General features: G+C 47.3%; 1 pseudogene; it reads right to left on the bottom strand.

The window, feature by feature from the left end:
- Nucleotides 1-669: 669 nt before the first annotated feature.
- On the bottom strand, nucleotides 670-963 carry LOC103267868 (annotated as a pseudogene).
- Nucleotides 964-8,267: the final 7,304 nt, after the last annotated feature.

The raw sequence follows: 8,267 nt of genomic DNA, 5'->3' as shown, positions 1-8,267 counted from the left end.
AGCTGGAACTACAGGCGTGCGGTACCACGCCTGGCTAATTTTTGATTTTATTGTAGAGATGAGATCTCGCCAAGTTGCCCAGGCAGGTCTCGAACCCGCGGGCTCAGGCAATCCACTCACCTCAGCCTTTCAAAGTGCTGGGATTACAGGTTGAGCCACCGAGCCCGGCTTCTATACTTAGCTTTTGGAGAAACCTCCGTACTGCTTTCCATAGTGGCTATACGTATGGACATTCCCATCAACAGTGTATGAGTTCCTTTTTCTCTGCACCCTCGCCAGCATCTGTCATATTTTGTCTTTTTGCTGATAGCAATTCTAAAAGGGGATGAGATGGTATCTCATTGCAGTTTTGGTGTGCATTTTCCTGATCACTGGTGATGCTGAGTATTTTTGCATATACCTCCTGGCCATTTATGTATTTTCTTTTGACAAATATCAATTCAGATCCTTTGCCTGCTTTTAGTGGGATTATGTGTTTGCTGTTGAGTTATCTGGGTTCCTTGTATATCCTGGATGTTATTCCCTTGTTAGATGACTAGTTTGCAAATATTAATATTTTCTCTCGTTCTAACAGTTGTCTCATTACTCTGTTGATTGTTTACTTTGCTGTGAAGAAACTGTTTTCTTTTTCTTTCTTTTTGGGGGAGGGTTCTTAGGGGACTGGGAGGCTTAGTCCTCCTTGGCCACCGCCTTCCTCATGGCAGCCAGGAAGTCGATCTGCTCTTCGCGCTTCCTCTGTTTCTTGATGAACTTCAGCGCCTGCTTGTCCTTGGAGACCCTGAGCTGCCCCATGGTGCGCCACTTCTAGGGGAAGAAGCCGCACACCTCTGGGATCATGTCCCGCACGAACCCGGTATGCTTGATCAAGGGCCCGTGGAGGCAGCTGTGTCTCAGCTTGCTCACGTTCTTGGTCACCATGTAGCCCCTGTGAAGGCCCACGGCCATGGGGTAGCACAGGGCCATGGCTGCTGCTTTCCAGTGACTGCCGCAGTGGAAGGACAAGACCGTTTTCTTACAGGTGGTACCTGTCAGTCAATCAACAATCCTCATTTACCTATTGAGTATCTACTGAACGCCCTGGTACTTGCTGGCATTAAGTAGTGACCCAGAGAAAGTCCCTCTCCACTTAGGGGAGGTACCTAGAATAGTCACATCCATGGAGACAAGACATAGAACGGTGGCTGCCAGGGGTTGGGTGCCGGCAGGGAAGGGGAGTTGTTATTTGATGGGCATAGAGTTTCCGTTTGGCAGGACGAGAAAGTTCTGCAGATGAATGGTGGTGACTGTTGCAAGACAATGGGAGCATACTTAACGCCTCGGGACTGTACGCTGAAGACGGTTAACACGGTCACTTTTATAGGGTATGTATATTTTACCGCTGTCTTTAAAAACAGCAACTTTGGGACCAGGCTCGGTGGCTCAGCCTGTCATCCCAGCACTTTGGGAGGCTGAGGTGAGTGGATTGCACGAGCTCACAGGTTTGAGATTAGCCCGGGCAACTTGGTGAGACCTTGTCTCTACAATAAATCAAAAATTCACTGGCGGCCGGGCTCGGTGACTCCGTTTGCAATGCCAGCACTTTGGGAGGCCGAGACAAGGGGATTACCTGAGCCCGTGGGTTCGAGACCAGCCTGGGCAACTTGGTGAGACCTCGTCTCTACAATAAATCAAAAATTGGCTGGCATGGTAACGTGAGCCTGTAGTTCCAGCTACTTGGAAGGCTGAGTGAGGTGAAAGGATCGCTGGAGCCCAGCAGGGTGATGCTGGGGTGGCCGTGAGTGGCCACTGCACTCCAGCCTGGGTGACAGAGTGAGACTCCAAACAAAAACAGACAAAGAAAACCCAGCAACTTTGGGAGGCCGTGGCGAAAGGATTGCCTGAGCCCGGGGGTTCGAGACCAGCCTGGGCAATTTGGTGAGATCTACAATAAAACACACACACACACACACACACACACACACACACACACATACACACACACACACAAACACACACAAAACTAGCTGGGCGTGGTGGCATGCGTCTGTAGTTTCAGCTACTTGGAAGGCTGAGACAAAAGGATCGCCTGAGCCCAGCAGGTCGAGGCTGCTGTGGCCGGGAGCGTGCCACTGCACTCCAGTCTGGGCAACAGAGTGAGACTCCAACCCAAAAAACAAAGAAAAACAGCAACCTTGGCTCTCTCCATCCCACCCTAGTCCTGGTCTCCCCTTACCAGCTCTGCTGTAATTTTTTTGTTCCATAAACCTTATTCTCACTAACATATTATGTCATTTGGTAATTTTTTATGTTTATTTTTTCCCCATTAGAATGTAAGCTCCACAAGAGCAGAGATTTTTGTCTCTTTTGTTTTTTGTTTACTGAGTTATCCTAAGCACCAAAACAGTGCCTGTCACATAGTTGGTGTTTGATAAATGTTTACTGGATCAATTAACCCTGGATGAGTATAGGAATTAATGGAGTGCTGCTGTCTCCTGGCTTCCTGTCACCTTTAGAGGCCATTGGAGGCACCACGGAAGCCCATTCAAACACGAATCAAGTGAGCACAAGTCTGGGTGTGATGGCTCACAGCTGTAATCCCAGTACTTTGGGAAGCCGAGGCAGGAGCATGACTTGAATCCGGGAATTTGAGACCAACCCGGGCAACATAGTAAGACTTTATCTCTATCAAAAAAAAAAAATTAGCAAGGTGTGGTGGTGCGTGCCTGTAGTCTCAGTTGCTCAAGAGGCTAAGATGGAAGAGCCCCCTGAGTCCAGGAGATTGGTGCTACAGTGAGCCCCAATCGGGCCACTGCACTCCAGCCTGAGCAACAGAGTGAGACCCCGACTCAAAAAAAAAAGGTGAACCACAGATAGGTATAATGATTTGTCCGTGGTTTGAAGAGAAGCCTGATTCAGAAACCATATACACAGGAAAGAGAAATCTAAGAGGAAAGGAACATCAGCTCTTAATCTCAGAAAAATAAGAGACACCTCTTTTTTTAGCATTTGCCCTCCAGGAAAAACTTGCTCAACTCGGAGTCTAAAGAAACCAATTGTTTTCTAGCAATATCACTGCTGGGTTTTGTCCATCTTTTCCTAACTGAAACATAGTTGGTATCTAATGGAAAGGAAAGACAGAAGACGGGCAGAGGGACAGTGGCAGGTGGGATGGCCTGGGGGAGTGGGGAACATAAAATCTAATTTCTCCATGACAAAAAAAAATCTTGTAGTTTCCAGATAAATATCATGAATGTGCTTGGCTTTGTATAAAATGTTGATCTTTTATTTCTTATTTTTTTAGCTATGATGCCTGGTGAGCTCAGGCGACTAGGATGTATTCCTGGCTCTAGCATTTTAACACGATCTCTCTGGTTAAATAACTTTCCCTGTTGGGTCTCGGACTTTGTCATCTGAACAGAAGGGGACAGGAGTGGGGTGGGGAGGACATGGAAATATTCTAGAAGACCTCTGTGTAGCAGCCACACTGTTGTTGCTTAGTTGGTGTGTCAGACACCAAAATGGCAAAGAATTCTAGATGCTTCTAGTCGCACTCTACATACCGTGTTCTGATTTGGGGTGAATAAGAGCCCCGCGAAGGCATCCCTTGCGGCCACCCCTGCAGAAGGGGACTGCCTGCCGGCAGAGGAGGCTTGGTCAAAGGGCAAGAGCAGGACCCCACCTCGGAGCCCGGGACACGGGGGTGCCAAGACGGGGAGAAGAGCTGATCTGAGTTTGTGGCTTTGGGTGCTCTGGGAGTCACCCACAGGGCGGAGATCCGGGGTTGTCATTCCTGTGGCCGGCCAGGCACCTGGTGGGGACAGGGGCGGGGGGTAGTTTCAAAGGCCACTGCCAGCTGCAAAGAGCCTACAGCAGATGAACCTGAGAGGCCTGTTCAGATCCCACATGAGACGCCCTAGGGGATCCCTAAAATAACCAGGTCAGATCCTGAGGGGAGGGAGGTGAGATCCTGCCCAGGCAAGGGAGGACAGCCAGTGTGTGAAATCTGAGTCATGACTGTAAATGGGTGACAACCAGAGTTCTTGCTTCATATGCAAATGAGTTAGCTTTACAAACAAATTAATGAGAAGATATGAAAACAGCGGAAGCAGCTAGGCTAAGCTGGTCAGGAGCCTTCAGACTGTCTGAAGTTTTTCATACATCAGCTTGATTTCTCTTAGAGCTGACGTGCGTCGCATGCGGTTAAACAAGCAAACACGGGGTTGATAGTCAAGTTTAAAAACATAATGGCTCTCTGGATTCATTTCAGGAGTCAGCAAATTGGGTCTGCATCGTAGAAATAATAATCCTGCTCCTCTTGGCACTGGTCAGATGCCATCTGAACAATTTATTTGCTTCTGAGAGCCCAGTTTCAAGAGGACATGACTCAGTGGCCGTGGGGTCAGGCAGAGCAACTGAGTAGAGGGAAAGATCTGGAAATCTGTTATCTGGGCAACAGAAGATCTGGGGGATACCTGGGGAGGGTCACCATCAGAGCTGCGTTTGGGTGTTTGAAGAGATGCTGTGTAGAAAAGGAGTTGGACTCGCCCCGTGTTATTCCAACAGGTGGGATCTAAACCGTGAGAGTTATAGGCACAGAGGCGTTGGCGCTTTGTATGAAAAAACTTTCTATCTGGTTCCTTCTCCTAAGGAGGATGGCAAGAGCTGGGGACTGAGTTCCCTAAGTCGGCCCAGGGCAAGGTCCGTGAGCTGTGGGACTCTGGGGGCAGAGGCAGCCACTGAGGCAGAGCCATGCCAAGTCTTCAAGCAGGAACAGTGCCAAGACCGCAGATAGGAACGGAGCAGAAAACAGGAGTGGGGCCAAGCCTCAGGGGCCAGGCGGAGATGGCCCGGGAGCTAGCAGCATTGGCCCGACCTCAGCTGGCTGTCACCCATCGGTGCCTCATGGAATACGTGCAGAGCCATTATCTGAAAGAATTCAAATTATAAAGGAGGCCCTGAGCTGGTCTCTGGCAAAGTCACTGTGTCAGGAAATGCCCCAAGCCTGGAGGTATTCAACAAACACTTGGTGACCATCTATACTTTAGATTATTTCCAAATTTTTAAAAAGTTCTTAACAGTGGTAAAACACACATAATATCCATCATCCTAACCATGTTTAAATGCACTTTATTAAAAACAGTGGTATTAAGTAGACACATGCCTGTGCAACCATTACCACCACCCCTCCCCAGAACTCTTCATCTTGCAAAACTAAAGCCCTGTCCCCTCTAAACCACTGTTTGTCCTCCCTCCCCCAATCAGCATGCAACTTTTTATCCCTGTGAATTTGACTTCTCGAGATACCTCACACAGGTGAAATCATACAGCATTTGTCTTTTTCAGTCTAGCTTATTTCACTTAGCGTAATATCCTCAAGGTTCATCCTTGCTGTTACGTGTGGCAGCATCTTCTCCGTCTTTAAGGCTGACTAATATCGCCTTACATGTACAGACCACATTTTGCTTATCCATTCATACATCAACGGTCACTTGGGTTCATTGCGTCGATTTTGTACCAGGCCCTCCAGTAGACACTGACGTTAATATGACAAATATGCCCCTCAGTCTACTTGAAGTGGTGGAAAAGGCTGAGGGAAGGAAGTGAGAATGTAGCAGATACGTACACCAATTTTAATAATACATTTGGAATGACAATCTGACAAGTCTGTACAGGATATAGTGGGCACACAATGAAGGAAGACATCAGTTCTGGGGGTGGTGTGAGGAGAGTGGGCCTATTTCTTTAAGAAGGCAAGTGTCTGAGCTGATTGGATCAATAATGCTAGAGAACATTTTTTGCAGAACTTGAGTCTGGACTGCCAGGCAGCTCAGTGGCACCCAAAAGCTGGAACAGTTGCATCTAACACCTTGGGACGGCTTTAAAAAAAAAATATGGATCCCAGCCGGGCCCGGTGGCTCAGCCTGTAATTCCAGCACTTTGGGAGGCCGAGATGAGTGGATTGCCTGAGCCCGTGGGTTCAAGACCAGCCTGGGGAACTCATCTCTACCATAAATCAAGAAATTAGCTGGGCGTAGCTGGGTGCATGCCTGTAGCTCCAGCTACTTGGAAGGCTGAGGCAGAAGGTTCACCGGAGCCCAGCAGGTCGATGCTGGGGTGGCCGTGAGCATGCCACTGCACTCCAACCTGGGCGATGGAGTGAGACTCCAACTCAAAATATATATATAGATAGATAGATCCTATTTCCCCAGTCCAGAAATTCTGATTCGGTGAATCTCGAGTAGAGAGCAGTCCTCTATATTTTAAACAACCTCTCCTGGTAATTTTGACGTACGTATAGGCTTGACAGACACTGGGGAAACATTGATGGTTAGAAGGCCTTCAATGACTTCTAGGACATCACTGTGCAGTGAGGCGAGGATGCAGCATTCAGAAGAACCCAAGGTAGAGAAACTGGTTCTAGACCATTAGTGCAATAGTCCACGGGCTATAGGTGCTGAAGATGGGTGTGTGTGGTGTGTTCAGTTTTTCATTCCTTAGAATGCAAGGTACGCACCCATATGGACTGGAGCACTCTGAAATGACTTCCATTTCTGTTGTTCGGTATCCCACCGGTCCTTTCTCAAAAGATCTCAGCCAATAAAATGTTGTGGAAATGGAGCTGCGTGGGCTCTGAGTCAAGGCTGTAAAAGGCCTGGCAGCAAAGCAATTTTGGAACTCTTTTTCTGGAAGGGCCATCAGAGCTGTTGTCGTATTGCACTTGATGTCCTGAAGGTCATCAAAATGACTTCCTTTGGACATTTATTTTATCTTTAGGTAAAGAAAAAAGTCATCAGGGGCCAGACCAGGTAAGTAGGGAGGGTGTTCCAATACAGTTATTTGTTTAGTGGCTAAAAACTCCCTCACAGACAGTGCTGTGTGAACTGGTACACTGTCGTGATGCAAGAGCTCCTTCGGGACCATTTTTGCACACACCTCTCTCGGGTCAAGATTTTTAGTTAAGATTTTCCTGTTTCTCTATCAATGTTTATTTGGTCTGCTGTGCTTCTCACAGTCAGCCAATGATTTTGATGCACAATTCAACAGATTTTCATAGTGTTTTCACCAGTTCTCCTTGTGACTTACTGTCCTGACCTGTCTTCATCGGTAATGCTTTCTTTCTCTTCAGAAACATGTCTAACCCATTTGTACACTGCCATTTTCTTCATGGCATTATCCCCATAAACTTGGACTAACATGCCCCTGATTTCATTTCTACTCTTGCCAAGTTTAACAAAAACCTTCATGTTTGTTTATTGCTCTAATTCAAGCTCTGACATTCTCACAATGACAGCTCTGATGGCCATTCCAGGAAAAAGAGTTCCAAAATTGCTTTGACGGGTGGACTAGGTGCTGGCGTTGGTGCATAGCTTCACAAGGGGAGGACTTCGATGATGACCATAGTGATATTCAGCAACGAGGTATCGAGCACTTTTTCTAGGATGAGTTCACGAGCTTAATTGGTTTTTTTTGGTTTCTTTTTTTTGAGTTGCGCTCCCAGCCACCGCAGCCTCGACCTGATGGGCTCCGACGATCCTTTCGCCTCAGCCTTCCGAGTAGCCGGAATTACAGGTGCGCACTACCACGCCCGGCTGATTTTTTGATTTATTATAGAGATGAGGTCTCGTTGCCCAGGCGGGTCTCGAACCTGCGGGCTCAGGCAATCCACTCACCTCAGCCTCCCAAAGGCGCGGGATGACAGGCTGAGCCACCGAGCCCGGCTCACGAGCTTAATTGTTAGACCTCGTACTCTCTTTGGCTCCAGAGCCCTTATACATGCTGTTACCTCTGCTTGAAACATGCTTCCCTCTCTCTTTGTCTAGTTAACTCCTATTTATCACAGCTCAGAAAAGTTTTCCCTTATCTTGGTTTGATTAAATCCCTTATTTTAGACTTCCATTGCCATTTTCACCTCTCTGGTAGCACTGTAGTAATGGTCATTTTACGTATATTGGTGTACTTTATCTGGTTAGGGTCATTCTCCCTCATGAAACAACTGTAAGTTTCATGGGTCCAGGGACAGTGTCTGTTTGGTCCACCTTTACATTCCAGCATCTAGTACAGTTCCTAGTACACAGCTGGTGCTCACTGAGTATTCATTGAAAGATGACATTTTAGCCCTGGAGGAAACAGGCTTTTGGGGGTTCTTCTTTAAGATGTGAACCCTAACACCAGTCTTCTCCTCCCCACTAGCATAGGAATTAAATGCAAGGCAAGCTGCTGTATGACAACTTGTCTTGTAATGTGTCAAGTACTGTACAAATGTTAGTTCTTTTTTTTTTTTTTTTTTT

This window comes from Carlito syrichta, unplaced genomic scaffold, assembly GCF_000164805.1.
Source record: "Carlito syrichta isolate Samal-C Ts95f unplaced genomic scaffold, Tarsius_syrichta-2.0.1 Scaffold308355, whole genome shotgun sequence".
Taxonomy (NCBI): Eukaryota; Metazoa; Chordata; class Mammalia; order Primates; family Tarsiidae; genus Carlito; species Carlito syrichta.
This window is presented reverse-complemented; position numbering and strand designations above follow the sequence as displayed.